Below are 22,480 nucleotides of genomic sequence, written 5' to 3' on the forward strand. Positions count from 1 at the left end.
CACCCTGACTCGGAAATATATCTCTGTTCCCTCACTGTCACTCGGTCAAAATCCTGGAAGTCCCTCCCTAACATGGACCGCAGCAGTTCAAGAAGACAGCTTGCTGCTGTTAGAATGTAACCAGTGACAACTTTCTTTTGGATGTAATGTGACCAATGGGAACAAGATGTAAGGGTCAGTTGACCCAATAACCATGGAACCAATTACAGAGTGATGTAATAGTCAGCTGACCAGCTCATTCTCTACAAGGAACTATGTAGAATTGTGGGGAGCTTGGATTGGCCGAGGGCTGGGCCCCAAGTTTGGAATAATGCCGTTTCTTTAATTAGACCCTTTCTTTGATTTATAAGTTGGAGTTAGGTTTTGTTGTATTTTCATTAGCTGCATTTCAAAGAGTTCCTTCTGAGGAAACAAGCAGCACCTTCTCAAGGGCAACTAGGGACAGGCAATAAACGCTGGCCTCACATCCTATGAGTGGATAAATAACTAAATGTGGAGTCAGTGATGTCTGGAGATCTTTGCATCTTGCTTCGTTCCAGTTTAACAATTTATTTCACAAACGCATGGACTGATTGTTTTTAGATTCATAAATCTGCTTGTACGCACAGAGACCAATGACTTGCTAAATTTTCATTTATGAAATTCATACAAGGTTGACAAGTAGATTAATAGCTCAACAAACTTACAGCGTATAATTTTGTTTTGAAATGAGAAACATTATAAGATATTTTTTCCACCTGCCTTGCCAGCTTTTTCTTTCAAAATGCTAATTCCGTGTAATGGAAAGAAAAGGAAAAAGTACAAATTGCAACAGCAAAAGCTGATTGTTTTGTCAGCCCTCGGCAGGAGGCGCCACACCGATCTGGGTTAAAAACTGCTGTTTAGCGTCTGACGTTGTCTCACTGGGCAGGATATTGTTACAGAGACCCCAGGGAAGGGAGGAATTGGTGTCCAGATCTGGAACATTCCAGCATTGGGATCAAATCAGCGATTATCCTGGAGCGCGACTTCTAATTGGATGCCTGGTAAGGATGGCGAGTGGATTCTCCATGGTGCCTTTCCAATCAGAGGGCTGGTTCATCTCTAATTTTACAACCTCACGGCGAGGCTGCATTTAGCTGTGTTAGGTTTTAGACTGTCAGGCTGCTTTCAGAGATGGCCTTTTTAAAGCAAAAGTGAAAATAAATAAATCAGAGGGGGCGAATGTGGCAGTCTCCAAGCAGGATGGAAATCCCTTCAGTTGAATTGTTGGAGCCACAGGAAGCGACCAATCCAGCTTTGACAAAGGGTCATCAGGACTCAAAACCCCGTATCTTTTCTCTCCTTACAGACGCTGCCAGACCTGCTGAGATTTTCCAGCATTTTCTCTTTTGGTTTCAGATTCCAGCATCCGCAGTAATTTGCTTTTATTTAAGTAGCCAATCCTATTGGTCACCACGTCTCTGAGGAATGAAGCCTCCGACAAATAACAGAATCTACAAGCCACAAGTCAGGAGAGTGATGGAATACAGTTGGAGTATTGTGAGCAGTTTTGGGCCCCATATCCAAGGAAGGGTATGCTGGCCTTGGGAAGAGTCCAGAGGAGATTCACAAGAATGATCCCTGGAATGAAGAGCTTGTCACATGAGGAATGGTTGAGGACTCTGGGTCTGTACTCATTGGAGTTTTAAAGAATGGGGCGGGGGGGATCTTATTGAAACATACATGATACTGCGAAGCCTGGATAGAGTGGACGTGGAGAGGATGTTTCCACTAGGCAAAGCTAGAACCAGAGGGCACAACCTCAGGCGAAAGGGACGATCCTTTAAAACAGAGATGAGGAGGAATTTCTTCAGCCAGAGAGTGGTGAATGTGTGGAACTCTTTGCCGCAGAAGGCTGTGGAGGCCGGGTCACTGAGTGTCTTTAAGATAGAGATGGCTAGGTTCTTGATTAATAAGGGGGTCGGGATTATGGGGAAAAGGCAGGAGAATGGGGACGAGAAAGGTATAAGAACATAAGAACATAAGAAATAGGAGCAGGAGTAGGCCATCTAGCCCTTCGAGCCTGCCCCACCATTCAATAAGATCATGGCTGATCTGTCATGGCTCAGTTCCACATTCCCGCCCTCTCCCCATAACCCTTAATCCCCTCTCTCATCAAAAACCCATCAACCCGCGTCTTAAAAATATTTAGCAAGGCAGCCTCCACCACTTCAACGGGCAGAGAATTCCAGAGATTCACCACCCTTTGAGTGAAGAAGTTCTTCCTCAACTCCATTCTAAACCGCCCCCCCTTTATCTTGAGGCTGTGCCCCCTAGTCCTACTGTCCTTTCTGAGCGGGAAGAGTCTCTCCACCTCTATCCTATCCATCCCATTCATCATCTTATACGTCTCAATGAGATCTCCCTTCATTCTTCTAAACTCTAACGAGTACAAGCCTAGTTTATTCAGCCTCTCCTCATAGCTCAACCCCCTCAACTCCGGCATCAGCCTAGTAAACCTCCTCTGCACTCCCTCCAAAGCCAAAATATCCTTGCGTAAGTACGGCGCCCAAAACTGCACACAGTACTCCAGCTGCGGCCTCACCAATGCCCTATACAGCCGCAGCAAGACCTCCCTACTTTTATATTCAATCCCCTTCGCTATGAAGGCCAGCATCCCATTCGCCTTCCTGACCACCTGCTGCACCTGCAAGCTGGGTTTTTGCGACTCATGCACAAGGACCCCGAGGTCCCTCTGCACCGTCGCCTGCTGCAGCTTTACGCCACGTAAGTAAGAATCCTTCCTACCATTATTCCTACCAAAGTGGACCACCTCGCACTTGCTAACATTAAATTCCATTTGCCAGTTCCTGGCCCATTCGCCCAGCCTATCTAGATCCTTCTGTAGACTCTCCACACCCTCCGCGCAATTTGCCGTTCCACCAATCTTGTTGTCATCAGCAAATTTCGACACCATACACTCGGTTCCCTCCTCCAGATCATCTATATAAATGGTAAATAGCTGAGGCCCCAGCACCGACCCCTGGGGCACTCCACTAGTCACCAACCGCCAATCCAAATAGCACCCATTGACCCCCACTCTCTGCCTCCTATTTGACAACCAGTCCTCTATCCACGCTAACACCCTACCCCCAACTCCATGTCCCCTGACCTTCTGCAATAACCTCTTGTGAGGTACTTTGTCAAACGCCTTCTGAAAATCAAGACAGACCACATCCACCGGCTCTCCTCTATCCACCGCCCTAGACACATCCTCATAGAACTCCAGTAAATTTGTCAGACACGACTTCCCTTTAATGAAACCGTGCTGCGTCTGCTCTATCAAGCAATTCCCCTCAAGATGCCTCGCTATTTCCTCCTTGATGACGGATTCTAACACTTTACCTACAACAGACGTTAAACTAACCGGCCTATAATTCCCTGCCTTTTGCCTGACACCCTTCTTAAACAACGGCAGCCATGTTTGACTGGCAGAGCAGACTCGATGGGCCGAGTGGCCTAATTCTGCTTCTATGTCTTCGGGTCTTATGGTCTTACTCTCCACTTGCCTGGACGAGTGCAACTCCCAACAGCACTGAAGAAACTGAACACCATCCAGGACAAAGCAACCATCTTGATTGGCATTCCACCCACAAACATTCACTCCCTCCATCATTGACACACAGTAGCAGCAGCGTGAGCCCTCCGACTAATCTGCTGACCGCAGCGGAATTCCAAATCATTTCAAGTTTCATGCCATGGATCTCTTAAAAATTCCATCTTTAGAGGTTCTGATGATATCAGCAGAAAACTGTCAGTGAGTAAATGACTTGCAACGTTCTAAATTTACAAGAAATGGCTTTGAAAAATTCAAGTGAATAGGATTAGCAGTGTTTTAGTAAATACTTTTTGTAGTTGTGAACATACAAATTAAGAGCCAGAATAGGCCATTCCCCTCTTGAGCTCTTTCTGCTATTAATAAGACCACAGTTGATCGGATTGTTGCCTCAGAGTTCAGGTATCTGGAATTGTCTCTTAAAAATCTCTCGGTGCTGAAGGATAATTGGAGATTTCAAGGCTGAAGCCATTCCCTTTCTGTTGGGTAAAAACATCAAAGAATGTGGAATCAAGATGGAGTTGAAGTCCAGATCAGTGTCAATCTAATGAGATGGTGATCTGGAGGAGGAACTGAACGCTCTCACGCTGTCCCTATTTGTTACAAAACATATACACGATTGGTTTTAACTCAATAGAATGAACTGTGAACCATAGGGGAGAATTCCTCTGACCGCTCCAGAGAATGTTTACATTTGGCTCACACTTTTTTCTTCTGGGCCATATTCCTATTAAAAACTGTGAAGAATTCAAAAAATAGATCCATGATTTTACTGGAAATTTGAATAAGAATAACAGCCCACATGAAATCCAGGGCTTTCTTCTCCCAGACCTGACTGATTCCCTACTTGTTCCAACATAGCTTACGCTTCGTTTGATTCAGTCTTGTTAGTTAGCGACTGCTTCAACACAGCTTCATCTGAATAAGATGGTGAAGCTCCGAACTCTTATGGAGAGAACACTTTGAGAAGTGCCCAGCTGTTTGGTGGTGGTGGGGGGTTGGGGGGGCTCCCTGATTCTGTGTGTCTGCTGGGGACTCGGATTGCCACTTTGTAAAATCGGTTCAGCTGATCTGACATGTCACCAAGTGTATGTGCAAGAGAATAATCATTACGTGTTACATTCTGGATGCCAAAAATTATTCTGTTTTCTTATGAAAAATGTAACAATTTAAGAAGCTGCGACTTCAGCAAACAGATTGGAAGTGAAATTCTTCCAGCAGATAAAGAATATGCAATGTGACCGTCTTCCTCACACACAGACCCATCTACACAAACTTCCACTCACACACACACAGTCACTCCCTCTTTCTCACACACACACGCTGTAATTCTACCGCCTCACCCACCACGAATCGCAGCGGGCGAGGGGCAGACAAATGAAACGTCCACTGACCTCCGGCGGGATTTTCCTGTCTCGCTCAAGCGAGGCTATAAAACCCTGCCCTCAGACTCTCACACACACTTAAACACTCAAACACTCTCTCACACATTCTTAATTCACTCACATACACACCCTCACATACACACACCCTCACCCACATTTTCACACACACACACACACCCTCACCCACATTTTCACACACACACACACACACACACACACACACACACACACACACACACACACACACACTTCTGAAGTTCTTGCAGAGTAAATGTGACTGATTATACAAGTTTGATTCAATTAGATGCTGTTTCAAGAATTTTTTGATGTTGTGATAATACTTAATGTAACCTTATAATCTTCTGCCAGTGATTATATCAATCACTACTTCTGGTGAGATATGCTGATACTGATTCTGCATTTATTCCATTCCATGCTCAGTAATTAGGGGGATATAATTAGCTTATAAATCTTGGCTAACCAATTAATGTCTTTGTATGCAATTTCAAAAAAGACACAGTAATAAAATGCGATTGTTGAAAGTGCTGCCTTGTGTAACTCTCATTCAGTGTAATTCAGTCAAAAGAGGTTCTGCAAATGTCATTTAGGGTCATTTTAAAGAATAAACAGAGGGATCACATCAAAGCAGAAAATAATCAACAAGATTGTTATGCTGAGAAATGAAACAATTATGATTTAAAAGCACCATTAAAAATAGAGATTTGCATATCTACAGCTGCTTTCATGTTCTCAGACATCCCAGAGTGCTTCAGTGAAGAGAGCAGTGTTTGAAGTTAGAGTATCAGAAACGAGGCAGTAATGTGCTCACAAGCTCCCAGAAATAGCAAAGTGAGCAGACTATTGAGACCCAATGACCCTCAGTCATATAGAATCAAAACACTAACTCCTCTTCTCTCTCCACGGATGCTGCCAGACCTGCTGAGCTTATCCAGCATTTTCTGTTCTTATTTCAGATTTGCAACTTCTGTAGAATGTTTTTTATTAAGCCAGGAAAACAGCTTGTTTAGCAATTCACTACGGCCATGAAAGCCTGGAGGAAATGGGGGTGGCACGATGGTACGGTGGTTAGCACTGCTGCCTCACAGCGCTAGGGACCCAGGTTCAATTCTGGCCTCGGGTCACTGTCTGTGTGGAGTCTGTACGTTCTCCCTGTGTCTGCATGGGTTTTCTCCGGGTGTTCTGGTTTTCTCCCACACTCCAAATATGTGCAGGTTAGGTTCATTAGCCAGGCTAAATTGACTCTAGTGTCAGGGGGATTAGCAGGGTAAATATGTGGGGTAATGGCAATAGGGCTTGGGTGAGATTGTGATCAGGATAGACTCAATGGGCCGAATGGCCACCATCTGCAGTGTAGTGATTCTATGAAATAATCAGTCGGAAGGGATATCGATAGGTTGAGTGAGGGGGCAAAAAAAAATGAGCAGATATGGTATGATGTGGGGAAATGTGAGAGTGTCCACTTGATAGGTAGAATAGAGAAGTTAAAATATTATTTAAATTGAGAGAAACTACAGCTTAGTAAAAGCAAACAGGAAGAATCTGTTCCCACTCTTGAAAGGATCGAGAATGAGACAGCACAGATATAAAATAATTGTCAAAAGAAACAAATATATTAGAAACATTTTTCACATGTGCAGATAGCATCTGGAATGCAATAACCAGACAATGTGGTGGAGGTGAGTTCAACTGAGGCATTCAAGGGGGAATGAGACTCATGTGTTTTCAATACCTGGGTCATAGATCATACCAACACTTTACAGGTAACGATTAGGGAAGATTAAAGTACATCTGTAGGAAACGTGATAAATGCAATAAAGCAGAGTGAAGACTGTTACATTTAAAAGGTTGAAGCCACGTTGTCTGAAAGAGTTGACAGTGAGAAAGGGAAGATTATAAGGCAGCAGATGAGTTTACATCACAGGCGAACTGGAGATGGGGTTGGGAAAATCCTGGCTGTTCAAACCGGCGAGTTCTTCTGGTCTTGTCAACAGTACACACCTGCCGCAGGCTTCCCGGCAATGTGGGATGAGGCCAGTATAAAACCCAGAATATCCTGTGTGGGTGAACAGCATGCTGCCTCTCACCATAGGAAACACACCTTGGGGAGGCCAGAAAATCCTCCCCTTATCCCTACCCCCGACCTCCCTGTCTACACTGCTTTCAATGAAATGTAGCTCCGTTCTGAGAGTTATTTAGTTTTGGAAGTTAGTGCTACAATTAATTTAAAAGCATTCAGTAAGACTTGGAAGGCTACATCACCATGGAGATGCGTGGAGTTTAAGGAAGTTCTAGAGTTTCAATTTATCAGTGTGTTTGTTGAAGGAGTGAGTGTCCTGCACTAGAGGAAAAGCCAGACTAAAAAGATGTTGCTGTCATTAATTCGCCTCGTGAATTGAAGGAAGATAAGGCACCATGCAAACTTAAAATGATAAAATCCATCTCTATTTTTTCTGAAGTTGACTGCGGCTCAGTAGTTCCTTAGCCTTTGAGCAGTTATGGCCTCCTCCAGAGAATTGAACATGACATCAAGGCTGACACTCTGACGTAGCATGGAGGCAATGCTGTATTGTCAAACTGAGACATTGAACTAAGACCTGTCTGTTCCCTCAAATGGACTAAAAGATTTCACTGTTTCAAAGAAATGTAGGAAAAGTTATCTCTAACAACCATAAGATCATCACAGGATGGTTACAGCACAGAAAGAGGCCATTCATCCCATCATAAAGCTGCTAGTAAATTACAGATTCAGTCCCCTACAAAGGATTTAATTCCTTGAACTTCCCTGAAGATATTTTGGGTGGTAACCAACTTTGCAGATAGAACATAGAACATAACAGCGCAGAACAGGCCCTTCGGCCCACGATGTTGCGCCGACCAGTTAAAAAACAATGACCCTCTAACCTAAACCAAACCCTTACCATCCATAAACCTATCCACGGATCTCTTAAACGCCCCCAAACTAGACGCATTTACAACTGCAGCAGGCAGGGCATTCCAATCCCTCACCACCCTCTGGGTAAAGAACCTACCCCTGACATCCGTCCTATAACTACCACCCCTTAATTTAAAGCTATGCCCCCTCGTGCTAGCTTTCTCCATCCGAGGGAAAAGGCTATCACTGTCCACCCTATCTAAACCTCTGATCATCTTCTATGTTTCAATAAGGTCCCCTCGTAGCCGCCTTCTTTCTAACGAAAACAACCTCAAATCCCTCAGTCTCTCCTCATAGGACCTCCCCTCCATACCAGGCAACATCCTGGTAAACCTCCTCTGCACCCTCTCCAATGCCTCCACATCCTTCCTATAATGTGGGGACCAGAACTGCACACAATACTCCAAGTGCGGCCGCACCAGAGTTTTGTACAGTTGCAACATGACACTGCGGCTCCTAAATTCAATCCCCCTACAAATAAACGCCAAGACACCGTATGCCTTCCTAACAACCTTATCTACTTGATTCCCAACTTTCAGGGATCTATGTACACATACACCTAAATCCCTCTGTTCATCCACACTATTCAGAGTCCTCCCATTAGCCCTATACTCTACACATCTGTTATTCCTGCCAAAGTGAATTACCTCACACTTTTCCGCATTAAACTCCATCCGCCACCTCTCGGCCCAGCTCTGTAACTTGTCCAAGTCTCCCTGTAGACTAAGACACCCTTCCTCACTATCTACCACACCTCCGATTTTGGTGTCATCAACAAATTTACTAATCCACCCAACTATACCCTCATCCAGATCATTTATAAAAATGTATCTGGATTGGATTTATCAGCCATTTCTGAAAGTGATAAAGTCCTCGAGAACCCAGACAATGACCTGATGGTCTTGTTGGAATTAACATGGCTGAGTGAGCAGATTGGTGCAGGATCAGTGAAACATGACTCCTGCTTGGAAACTGGACACAGCCTTCTGTGACGGTTGCTGAGGGAGCAGGATGCTACTCTGCATAAAAAGATGCCAGTGTAATGATGGACAACAACCCAGAGTAATGTGGGTGCAATCAGCAGCACCTTGCAGGATAAGGAAGACTGAAATAAGCCTGAGAATGAATGTAGCAGAATCCTTATTGATTCTGGCCATTGGGAAGGTGATATAAGATTCCGCTTACAAAACCTCTGTGACCACCTGGCCATAACAAAATGGCAAATGCTGCTGACGTCACCTGCAGCAACCTGGAAGGAGCCAATAGCATAAGGCAGTGCTGTCCATGGCCCTGAGCAAGGCCCGAGCAGATGAAAGAGCTCAGGGACAGGCAGCTCAGTGAGGTCAAAGTGCCTGAGACATTTCTCTCTGTGAGGAGACGTTGCTCCTTAATGATGTGCTGCAGAGATAGCCTTCCACACAATCTCCTTCTCCTCTTGTTTCTTCCCCTAGCAACTCCAGCTCTCTCCTGTCATCTCCACTGCTCCCTCGCATTCTACAGGAGAATTATGACACCAACTGTTACTGGAATAAAATTGTTCTGAATGCATCCAAGAGCTATCCAGCACCAGGAAAACCTCGTCAGCACAAATCAGCGTGGAGGAAATGTTATTTTTATATTTTTCTAGAGATGACTATGATATTCTGTAAAGCAGGGTTTGAGTGTTGTGTGTGACTGACTATTTTACTTAAGCTGAGTGCCTACAGGTTTGTGAATTGTAAACCATTGGTGTGAAAGACAGGCGTTTGAAGTGAATAGGGCCAAATTGGATGTTCTACAGGCAAATAAAGACATGGATAGAAATTTGCATTAGGAGATAAAAAGGTATTTGTGTTTAGTTGTTAAATTTCAAAGGGAAGTAAAAAGGAGTTTATCACTGGAAAAAAAAAACACTAATAAATAAGAGCAAGTTATGAAATTTTCTTTGACTAGAAGGTTGAAAGGAGAACTTAGCAGATCTGAATTTCCTGGGAAAGGTGAGAAGGATAAGGACAATGCAAAGAGATGAAAAAGACATGTTTAAAGAGAGGTCAGAAGCTGTGTTGTGGTGTGGCTGCTGAAGAGAATGCCCTGTCTGGATTAGAACAGAGAATAAGTGAATTGAGCATTTTCACAAAGTAGGGTTTTGGTTTAAAGTCTTGAATTTCCACAGCTTATAAGAAAGAAGTCTTGTGAAATACTTCGTCACTGGAATGCAAGGTGATTGAGGCGGACACATTGGGATCATTTAAGACTTATCTGGATAGCCACATGAACAGACTGGGAATAGAGGGATACAAACAAATGGTCTAGGTGGGCGCATGAGCGGCGTAGGCTTAGAGGGCCGAAGGGCCTGTTCCTGTGATGTATTGTTGTTTGTTCGTTCTTTGTTCTTTACAGGAACAGTGGGTTATGCTTGATGGTAATATTACTGGAATTTTATTGATATAACATCCATTAAGACTATTGACTAAAGGGGTGCTTATTTGTCAGACAAGCAAGAAAGAATATTTTAGGGGAATGTTCTGTAAGATTATTTTTAACTGTATAAATATAAAATTGAGAATTTTCATTTCTCAATAAATGTTTTAATTTAATATTTATATATTCAAAAGTGTGACTGGAACTTGTGGCTCCTAATTTCAATGCACAGCTTCTTGGAGTAAAATGCAAATAGGAAATAGTTGTCACTTGTCAAGTTTCTCTTTTTGGGATTTGATTTGGAAGACACTGACCACCTGCTGGATCATGACATCAGCAATCAGTTGCAAAAGACAGAAAATAGACTAAAAATACCCAAAAGTTAACCAAGTCGTGTTTGCTGCTGATTTTATGTAGGATTATGATGTACTGCACAGGGTTATATTATCGCCTGTCAGGTGCTGGGGAAGACCAATTTCAAAAAACAAAAGAACAGAGGAAGTTACAGCACAGGAACAGGCCCTTCGGACCTCCAAGCCTGCACCGACCATGCTGCCCGACTGAACCAAAACCCTTCCAAGGACCATATCCCTTTAAACTCTTCCTATTCATGTATTTACCAAGACACCCTATAGAACTATAGAACCATACAGTGCAGAAAGAGGCCCTTCAGCCCATTGAGTCTGCACTGAACACAATCCCACCCAGGCCCTACCCCCACATCCCTACGTATTTTACCCACTAATCCCTCTGATTTAAGCATCTCAGGACACTAAGGGGCAATTTTAGCATGGCCAATGAACCTAACCTGCACATCTTTGGACTGTGGGAGGAAACTGGAACACCAGGAGGAAACCCATGCAGACACGGGGAGAACATGCAAACTTCACACAGACAGTGACCCGAGCCGGGAATCGAACCCAGATCCCTGGAGCTGTGAAGCAGCAGTGCTAACCACTGTGCTGCCCCTTAAAAATCACAAAGGATCCTATAACAAGCAGAAGATATATATGTAAAATATTGTAACAAGGTATTTTAATACTTCTGTGCCATTTTAATAGTGAGTGCCTTTGGAAGAGTTTGATCCAGTGCAACAAGAAATGCAATCCTGGCCCAGACTGAGTACACACATTCTGCTTGCTATTTTGCCACATTAGCACGCTATCTGTGCCAATGACATGGGCATGACATGATTGAAGTTCCAGGACCTTAGCTTCGCTGCACATTTAATCTCTCCCCAGATAAATTTTGAACTTTCAATCTGACTCAGAATTCTCATGTCTTCTCGGTTTGTTAAGCTGTCTCTAAGCAGTGTGATTTGCCCTTTGGTGATTCTTCTATCAATAATATATCTTAACACGTGCACAATACACATCTCTATAAAACTTGCTCATATAAGTGGAGAGAGGGTCAGAAACCACCTTTATTGAAGTGATAGCCTGCAATCTGTCAGAACTGCACCCTAATACTCAGAGGACCAGGAAAGAGTCAATTCCAATTCCACATCATACTTCATCCAGACTAATAATGGGAAGTCTGCGTGAAGAAAAGTAAATGCTTTATTTTGTAAATTATTTTTAAATTGAAGAAAAATAAACACTTCAAGCGTACATATTCCCACCTCTGTATTGTTATGTAGAAAATTAAGTTTTAAATGAGTCATTCTTGTGAATTCTTCCTCTTCTCTGCAATCTCACTCTGCTGAACCAACATTCATTGTGAAATTTAACTGTCAGAAACAAGCACAAAACAAGTAACACGTCACAAATAAGCAACAGAAGATGGTGAAGAGAGAAGCAAGGGGGAGGTGGATTTTAAAATGAATAATTATGTCGACCTGTTCCATTCCAATGTGGATATTGAAAACATTCGTTCTAAATGCTCATTGTAGCATTTTACCTTGTACAGATTAACTTGCAGGGAAAGTTCAGTTACATATTACAGAGATAGCAATAATGAAAATCAGCCAAACAGAACACTATTTATGCAATAACAGCTCGCTATAATTCAATATGATCATCTCAAGAGTCTTATTTTCCTTTGTGTAATGGAGTTATCAGTTGATAGCCCTAGGGTGCTCATTACAGTAACTATGTTAAGTATATCAGTGATGGTCAATTACAGCTTCACAATTCTCTGAAAAGGCTGATATTGCCTGGGCTGGGTGGCTGTAAATCTCTGCAACAATTGTCTGTACTGTGTTTTTATTAAAATAATTCCGTTGGACCAAAGGGGAAACACTCATGGTATTAAATGTGAATGGTTTAAAATTGTCATCACAGTGGAAGTAAGAAAGAGGTGTTACATATTGATTGACAAATCACGGAATAAGAAGACACTGCTGTAAAAGTGACATGGCTATAATTACTAAATGATGTTGATTGGGTGGTTGAGGTTCAGGGGGGTGGGTGGGCAAATCATTTCTTTAAGACATTCAACTAGACGCGTCCCAACCTGCACCACTCCACACTGGCGCTCTTTGATCAGCTTAATCCAAATACAAATTTCTCCACTGGATTTTCAAAGGGATGTGTGGTTGGGGCCCACTGCACGAAGATTTGAAAATCACAGCCCCGGACGTTATCTCTGGATGTAGATACCTCTGGGATAATTTCACAAAATCGCTGTGTGAAGGAACAGGAGGCCCACTCCACTGTCAATTAACAGCCCTATTAACTCCTCACGGAGCCTGGTGAGGGACCTGCCCAGAGCAGAATTACATTTTCAACTTGATTTCGGCAAACCTAAATAGTCCACAGCTGTTAGGTTCACCCTGGGGGTTATTATTTTCCAGCTGTTCACGCCTTCACTGCAACTGAGGCTGGGGAATCTGGTGCTCAGCCAAATCTCTGTTCACTGCGGAGGGGCTGGAAAATCCCACAGGCATGAACTCGGTATTTGATTTTCGCCTGTCGTGTAAGTCAATGTAACTGCTGGGTCTTCATTTTGACTTTTTGGTCCCTTCCAGTCCCACAAATGCTGCTGGTCCTCTGAGAACTTGCCAGCCGCCTTGGCAAGGCAGCAGGAACCCACAACACGGCTGCCTTCTACAATGGGCACCAAGTCTGCTACTCCTTCCCCCAGAGGCCCTTGGCTAATTAGACCCCCTGGCTAATTGGACCATTTGAATTTGATGAGGTATGGGGTAGAGACTCAGAATTCAACCAGGTATCCAGATCATGTTCCTGTTTTGAGAGTACAGCTCCCTGTCTCTGCTAGATTCTGGTAAGTTGCCCACAATTGATGTTATACTGACTGATTTGTATTGTGTATTGGTTATTGAGTGTCTTTAAGACAGAGATGGATAGGTTTTTAGTTAATAAGGGGATCAAGAGTTATGGGGAAAAGGCAGGAGAATGGGGATGAGAAAAATATTAGCCATGATTGAATGGCGGAGCAAGCTCGATGGGCTGAGTGGCCTAATTTTGCTCCTACGTCTTATGGTTTTATGGTCTGTAGCTGCCGGGTCTCTTCCTCTTCTTTCTTAAATGATGAAATGACATTACCACAAATCTTATCCATTTTTTGCACACATTCATGTCTACTCTTAACACTCCCACTGGGGTATCTGTCCCAAAAGGGTATATTAACTCTCCAAATGGGCAACTTACCTCTGCAAAAAATTCCAGGTTTAGGCCTCTTCCTCAAATACCTAAAATTCACAGGATGGGCTTCAGGAAACGTAGTGATGAAAGTTGCTTCTGTTTGAGCCTGCCGCACCTTTCTACTCTGTGAACTGCAGATACGTGAAATATATCCTGTCCCGATTCCCCCACACACCCAAACCCATTTCTCCCCCTCCTCCCACTGCCCGTCCCCCATCCCCAACCCAGGAGGAAATAGTGGATGCTGGGTTCATGGTCAAGGTTTCCGAAATCGGGGCTTTGGCAACATTTAGGCTCTGGCTTTGTGGCAATATTGGCCCCATTATTTTCTTCAATAAAAGAAAATTACATGAATGCCACTAAATTTTTCCCCTGGACTAATTTCTCTCCTCTCCCTTCACAATGATACAAAGTGCTCATTCGGCAAGTTTGCCATTTCCTTATTGTCCACACCTATCCTTAAAGAACAACATTCTCCTTTATTTCTCTTTTTCTCACAATACATTTTAATACATCTTCACGATTAGTTTTAAGCGTTGAAAATCAATGAGATAGGAGAATTAGACCATTCAGCCCATCAAGTCTGTTCTATCATTCAATTAGATTATGATTGGTCTGCCTTCCCTCAATCTTACCCTCACATGGTTCCATGTCTCTTTATACCATCAGCCAACAAAAAACTAACAATCTTTGTTTTTTACTTGATTGACCTCCAGCCTCAGCAGATATTTGGTGGCGAGATTCCCTTTCCCCTTTGTGTGAAGAAGCACTTCCTCAATAGTCTAGCTCTATCATAGAATCCCTACAGTGCCGAAGGAGGCCATTTGGCCCATTGAGCCTTCATGGACTTTTTGAAAGAGCATCTTAGCCAGATCCGCCACCCCACATTATCCCCATAACCCATCGCATTTACCATGGGAATTTTACCATGGTCAATCCAACTAACCTGCATATTTTCTTAAAGTTTGTGTGCCCATCATTTGGATCCCCTGCCCAACCCTTCCCCCACCCCTACTCCTACCTGTCATGAAAACAAATAACGAATTTGTTGTTCTAGGACTGAATAAATGGAGAAAAGGAAGATTATTCAAAAATGCGGGCAGAATTCCTTCCACAAGCATTGTGCTGTAGAGGTTTGATACATTTAAATACAGGTGATGAAATAGATCAAGTGCATGAGTTAAACGTGCGTGAGTGCTTCAGCAATTAGCGATCATTAAATGACAAGATTGCAAGTTGAAACAGAATGGGAAAATGTTTGGACAAAAGTAAAACCATAGAATTCAAACAGTGAAGATCTTAGAACAATTAGGAATTAACAATTTGAAGTGAGCTGGGTCAGGAAATTGGAAGACAACACTACAGATCCACAATGGAACATTTTAAGAATATTGCAAAGGTACAAAATAAATATACACTATCAAGAAATTTAGACTTCTTAAAATGTTATCTTTGGATGCGGTCATTGCTGAAAAGATCAGCATTTATTGTCATCCCTCGTTGTCCTTGAAAAGGTGGTGATGAAGCCCCTTCTTGAATTACTGCAGTCTAAATGTTGAAGATACACCGCAGTTCTGTTAGTGAGGTAGTAACTCAGGTTGTAAAAGGTTCTGTGCAAATGCAACTTTCCTCCCAGGGACTCCACCTCCCTTTGGATTGAGATCCAAACATTCCCAGAAAACCAAGGACAACCCTTCTGATGTTCTCCAAAACAGCACCATGAACTCTTTTAGGTGCTCCTGACAGGACAGATAGGGTCTCAGTGTAACATCTCATCCAACAGTACAGTGCTCTGAAAGAGTGTCTATCTCGATTTTTGGGCTCAATATTGATCCTGCAAATGTCTGACGAAGAAGGCAAGAGTGTCACCCATTGGCTGACCCTGAGAATGTAGTGCGTTGGCAGAGACTTAAAATAAATTGAGGCAGAGATTTGTTGACAAAAGAGAAGAATATCAAGTAGTGGGTAAACCTCGAGTTAGTTCAAAGCAAAATGAGGTACTTTCACGGTAAGAGGAGTCCTTTTGAGATGTTCAATGTGTGGCGTTGGCACATTCTCCTCGTGTCTGTGTGGGTTTCCTCCAGGTACTCCAGTTTCCTCCCACAGTCCCACAGGTTAGATTGATTGGCCATGCTAAGAAATTGCCCCTTAGTGTCCAGGGATGCGTAGGTTAGAGGGATTTGTGGGTATAATATGTAGGGATATGGGGGTAGGGCCTGGGTGGGATTGTGGTCGGTGCAGACTCGATGGGCCGAAGGGCCTCTTTCTGCACTGTAGGGTTCTATGTTCTATGAACTAAGATGCCTGATGGGAAACAGTTGAGGATGCATGTGGAATGAAAGAAGGAACAACATAAGCAAAAGGGGGGGGATGATGGTGTAACAGTAATGTCACTGGGCTAGTAGTCCCTAGGTCCAGACTAATATTCTGGGGGCATGGGTTCAAATCCCACCTCTCACCACAACAGCTGGAGGAATTTAAACTCCATTAATAAATCTGAAATATAAAGCTAGTTCCAGTAAAGACTGTAATGAAACTATCATTGATTGTCACAAAAACTCTCTACAGTGACTTAGCAAGCCATTCGATTCAAGGACAATTAGGGATGGACAATAAAATACTGGCCTTGCCAGTGGCACCTACATCTTATAACAGAATTTTTCAACACTGCAGAAATGATATTGTCAGGTCAGATTTAAACTGTGACACTCAGAAGCTGACAGAGTAATCCAGGTAAATTGTAAGGTGATTGGTTTAACAATTCTGATAGTGAAATATTATTTGATTAGAGGTGAACTTATTCAAATTTCAATAAAGAGAAAATAATTAGCAGCTCAGCGCATGCATTTTCAAAGAGAAAAAGATCAATTTGAAGTTTTAAAAGTTTGTTTTATTAGTCACAAGTAAGGCTTACATTAACACTGCAATGAAGTTACTGTGAAAATCCTTCAGTCACCACATTCCAGTGCCTGTTCAGGTCAATGCTCCTAACCAGCACGTCTTTCAGATTGTGGGAGGAAACCGGACCAGAGGAAACCCACGGAGACACGGAGTGAATATGCAAACTCCACACAGACAGTGATCCAAGCTGGGATTCGAGCTCAGGTCCCTGGCATTGTGAGGCAGTGGTGCTAACCACTGTGCCACCACACCATCCCAATTTGTTGAATCTGAGAGTTCTTTGAGAACAAGTAACGAGGGAGAATAATTTTTAGTTGATTTGAAGAGGCTTACGAATGGATTCAAAAAGGACATTTTCCTGTCAAACACTTGGTGATATCTGACATTTATTTTCTACTTTGCAAGTGTTCAATGTATCTATTACTGTCAACATTATTTAGTGATACATTGCCATTGTGCTAAAAGTTCATCTTTTCATGACTCATACTTTTCGAAAAATCGATAACAAGTCAATGCAAAATACAATTCGAGATAATGAATAGAAACAGCTCAGATTAATCATAAATAATTGAACCTCTCAGTAACATTTGACATTTCATACAAATACCAAACCATCAGTGTCAGAATACAATACACTGAAGTTCAATTAAGAGTCAATTTTCCCACATTTTGCGAGAGATTTGAGAAGATTATAAACAATGATCCCGAGGTTTCATTGATCCTCTCCAGGTTTTGCTCCATAAATCCAGCTTTTTTCAGGCTGTGCCGGTTTGCTGGGGACCGGGAGAGGTCCTGGAGAATTTCTAGACCATTAAATCTGGAGTGGAAACCCTGGCAATATATTTAACCTCAAGGAACCTTTAGCAAGATGCACACGCACTCTCCAAAATATAAAACTGCAACCTTTCTGCGGCACACCCTCGCTAGCAGTGTTCAGCCGCTGATTTTACCTCTACACAGTTAAACGTGACTGGCCAGGCATATCAGGATGGCTAATTTTACATAATTTTCCAATGTGCCAACTACAACCACATTAAGCAGTATCTCAAATGTAATAAAACATCCCAAAGTGCTTCACGCAAGCACTTTAAAGCAAACTCAGACTCTGGGTCACATACGACAATATTAGGACAGGTGATCAAAATTTGATCAAAGAGTTAGGTGTTCATCAGTGTTTTAAAGGAAGAAAGAAAACTAGATTTAATAACTTTAATCAGACAATTGAGGTGGGCCTGTTTGAATACGAGCTCCCTGATTAAAAACCAAATTGATGGGCCAATCAGGGAGCCTCCTGCTTTGTATTTAACCAGGTGTGTCAGTTCCTCTGGGACTCCGAGGGCAGACTGCAACCTGAAAACGTTCTCTGTGCTGTGGTCAGACATGAAAAGAAAGGGATTTTGGTGAAGGGACTTCTGCCTTCAAGGACTTATTACAGTAGAGTCAGTGTGGTTCCATGAGCAAATTCCAGATTTGAAGATTGAGGCAGTTGATTAGAATCAGGGATGCTCGAGAGACCAGAATTAGAGGGATGCTGATATCTCAGTGAATTGTCAGACTAGAGGTGGTTGCAAAAATAGAAAGGGCTGAGGCCATGGAATAATTGGCACACAAAGGAGAGAATTTATAAACAAGGTGTTGCCGGACCGGGAGCCAAAATAAATCAGTGAGCATGAGGTGGAAAGGGAGTGGGACTCAGTGTTAGCCAGGTCATTGGCATCAGAGGTTTTGATGACCTCAGGCATTGAAGGCATTTGATCAGGAACAATGGATGCTTCCAGTTAGTGACTCAACATTTTTTGTCTGCTCTGAATCAGATGGCTTTCTGATATGGGTGGGTCTGAGTAACTGGAATGAACCAGTGATGTTCCAATTCAGTTTTCCCAACACAAGCTTCATTTCTGTTTGCATTCCAAACGGTCTTTCTATTCAGTTTTAATGGGATTTAGATGTTTCATTCACAATATGGGGATTTATTTAATTTCCATGCAAGTTTGAGCTCCAATTAATCATTTGCAAATTCCTAATACACTTTATGCTGTCTGCCTTCACTGGGGTCCACAACTCCATGACCAATGGTACAGTGTACTCACTGTTGCATTGTTAATCCCTTAACACTTCAAGCAGATTAAACACACGGAGAATAACATTTCTGCTATTTGGTAACTGCAGTGAAAATGCATCTTGATATTCAACTGATGGTTTTGCTGAAGTCAGAAGACACCCAGAAATCTCCCTCAAGATTTCAGGCATGAAGCAAAAGACAGAACCTGCCCTAGATTATAACCATTCCACTTGCCGAGTCACTGAAACATTTACTTGTCATTAGCATCATGTCCATTATTTACCAGGAAATATGCCGCTGGGCTTGTTCACTGTGCCAGCCACAAAGCAACAACAAAAAAACATACATAAAAACATTTGATCCAAGCACTTAAATACATAGATGAGAGATTAACAGGAAAGTTAACATTGAGAGATGATATTGGGGAGCATAAATCTCAGCTTCCTTCTCAATCACTATGACTAATATTATCACAACCAGAGTAAAACATTGTCAAGCCTCTTAGAAGTCCAAGATTTCTCATTCATCATGTGAATTACGAGGTAAAATGCCAATGACAATGATCTAGACGAGGAGATGGATGCAGTTTAGTGATATACATTTTCAGGTACAAATAAATAGGGATTTGTTTTGGTCAGGAAGAAATCAGCAATATGATTAATTTCAATTTTTAGCAGACAGTAAAAAATAATAATACATGGACTTCAACCACATCTTTCATCAGATATGACGATCTGATTATTACTCTGACAGAGGATGCCATTGCGTCTCACTGAATCACTTTCCTTCACTCCTGATCATTGTGTCATCCTTTCTCAATGAATCTGTACTCTTACCTCTACTTCAGGTAATGAAGGTAAAAAAAAGGCCAAGATGAGTAGGTGCTTTGATAATGACAGAGGAAATACACCCATCGAGTCACTGAGTATATTTGAGACAGAGATAGATGGGTTCTTGATTGGTAAGGGGATCAAAGGTTATGGGGAAATGGCAGAAAAATAGGGTTGAGAAACATATCAGTCATGATTGAATGGCGGAACTGATTTTATGGGCCAAATGGCCTAATTCTGCTCCTATGATCTATGGTCTTATTGTCTGTTGTAGGAGGAAGAATCATAGGGCAGAGTTTTATTGGAGTGCCAGTTTCCCAATGCTAGGGCTGGAAGTGAAACAGACTTCCGCTCGGAGGGAGATGGCTGGTAGTGCACGATCACAGCAATCCATTAGTCAATTACCTATGAGCAGTGGAGTTGCTTGGCCAATTGTGTGATGGGGGAGGGCAGAAAATCATTGACCCACCATCATCTCAAGCCAAGCCATTCTCCATGCAACCCAGCGTCCTCCTGCCTGTCTGAGAGGAAGATTTTGAACTTGGAGTTGTCACCCTCTCACAAGCTACCACACTTGATCCCTGGAGATCAAAAACATCACCTCCATCAGTCTTCTTTGACCTTCCCTCCATCAACTCGGCCCTGCCTTCTCTGACTCTCGAGTCACCCACTATCAATCTGTCATCTGATCAACAGCCTGTATTTCTTTGATTTGTCCTTGCCAGCACCAAACGTCACCCTCAACATTCCCAACCTCAGCAATGACCCACCCTCGATCACCATTGGTTCTTCCCTCTTCAGTGCTTGTGCTGCCTTCAGCAGAGATTGACTTTCCTTCTCTTACCCAGCTCCCTCCTTAGTCCAGCTCCCTTCCCCAGTCCAGCCCCCTTCCCAATCCAGCTCTCTCCTGAAATCCAGTCCCCTCCCCCAGTCTAGTCCCCTCTCTCAGTCCAGCTCTCTCCCCCAGTTCAGCTCCTACCCCCTGACCAGCTCCCTCTCCTAGTCCAGCTCTCCCACTCTGCCCAGCTCCCTTCCCCAGTCCAACTCCCTCCCTCAGTCCAGTTCTCCCTCCCTCTATCCAGCTCCTACCCCCAGTCCAGCCCCTCCCTCTGTCCCCCATTATGCTTCTTAGGACCTATATGAACTTCTCTGATCTCTCTGTCTCCGACAGCCATATCTTCTCACTGACAATCACCATTCAAACTCAACGCAATAGGTGAATCCCTTCACCTCGGGCCTAACAGACAAGATAAATAATACTCCCTCCAAACCCAGCAGTAAGACAATGCTGTTATTGTATGCCACCCTTCATCACTCATGAATCACAAGGAAAATATTTAGCATTGCTGATGACATAATCACAAAGGTATAATTTAATTTGATAACTGTTTACCGTGATTGACCTGGAGATCCAACTTCTTTCTTGACTGGTGGATCATAGATGTTGGTCATTTTATCAACACTGTTCCCAGATGTGGTGACAGGACACACGGCATCATGCCTGGCCCACCACGGAATATGGGACAACATCCTTGGATACAGTTAATGAGGCTGGGCCAGAAGAACAGGCATGGATTCCACTGGCTTCCACAGGGTGAAATCCTCCCCATCCCCACCCCCAACATGAGAGTTGGTTCCAGTTGGGAGAATTGCACCCAGTGGGTGGGATTTACCACAATCCGCCTCGTGTTCCACAGCAGCGAGAGGTGGTCCACCCTCAGCCAGCAGCAGATTCTTCTGGCCTGCCACTGTCAACAGGGTTTCCTGGAGTGCACCATCAGGGACCAAATAATCCTGCCAGTGTGAATGGCTGGAAAGTGTTTGAATAAGTACTGGTGAGTTGCTGTTGCATTAAAAACAACTTTACATTGCTTGCTGCAGGAACTTTGATTGTGCTTTAATCGAATATAGAACATAGAATAGTACAGCACAGTACAGGCCCTTCGGCACTCGATGTTGTGCCGAGCTTTGTCCGAACCCAAGATCAAGCTATCCCATTCCATATCATTCTGGTGTGCTCCATGTGCCTATCCAATAACCGCTTGAAAGTTCCTAAAGTGTCCAACTCCACTATCACAGCAGGCAGTCTATTCCACACCCCAACCACTCTCTAAGTAAAGAATCTACCCTGGACATCCCTCCTATATCTCCCAGCATTACCCTTATAGTTATGCCCCGTAGTAACAGATACGTTCATCTGAGGAAATAGTCTCTGAATGTCCACTCTACCTATCCCCCTCATCATCTTATAAACTTCTACTAAGTCGCCTCTCATCCTCCTCCATTCAAAAGAGAAAAGCTCCAGCTCCCTCAACTTTTCCTCATAAGACCTACCCTCCAAACCAGGCAGCATCCTGGTAAATCTCCTCTGCACTCTCTCCAATGCTTCCACATCCTTCTTATAGTGAGGTGACCAGAACTGCACACAATATTCCAAATGTGATCTTACCAAGGTCCTGTGTAGTTGCAGCATAACCCCACAACCCTTAAACTCAAACCCCCTGTTAATAAACGCTAACACACTATAAGCCTTCTTCATGGCTGTATCCAATTGAGTAGCAACCTTCAGAGATCTGTGGATACGAACCCCAAGATCTCTCTGTTCCTCCACATTCCTCAGAACCCTGCAATCCACAGTCAAGTTTGTCCTACCAAAATGAATCACCTCGCACTTATCAGGGTTAAACTCCACCTGCAACTTTTTGGCCCAGCTCTGCATCCTATCCATGTCTGTTTGCAGCCTACAAGAGCCCTCCACCTCATCCAC

At 43.2% G+C, this 22,480-nt stretch overlaps 1 protein-coding gene across 3 annotated transcripts in view; it reads right to left on the reverse strand.

The window, feature by feature from the left end:
* Positions 1 to 22,480, reverse strand: part of LOC145351806 (cadherin-18) — a 556,159-nt gene that overhangs the window by 360,183 nt on the left and 173,496 nt on the right. The gene's annotated exons all lie outside the window — the stretch shown is intronic.

The sequence above is a fragment of the Carcharhinus amblyrhynchos genome, chromosome 2, assembly GCF_965287045.1.
Source record: "Carcharhinus amblyrhynchos chromosome 2, sCarAmb.v2.hapA, whole genome shotgun sequence".
NCBI classification, from domain to species: domain Eukaryota; kingdom Metazoa; phylum Chordata; class Chondrichthyes; order Carcharhiniformes; family Carcharhinidae; genus Carcharhinus; species Carcharhinus amblyrhynchos.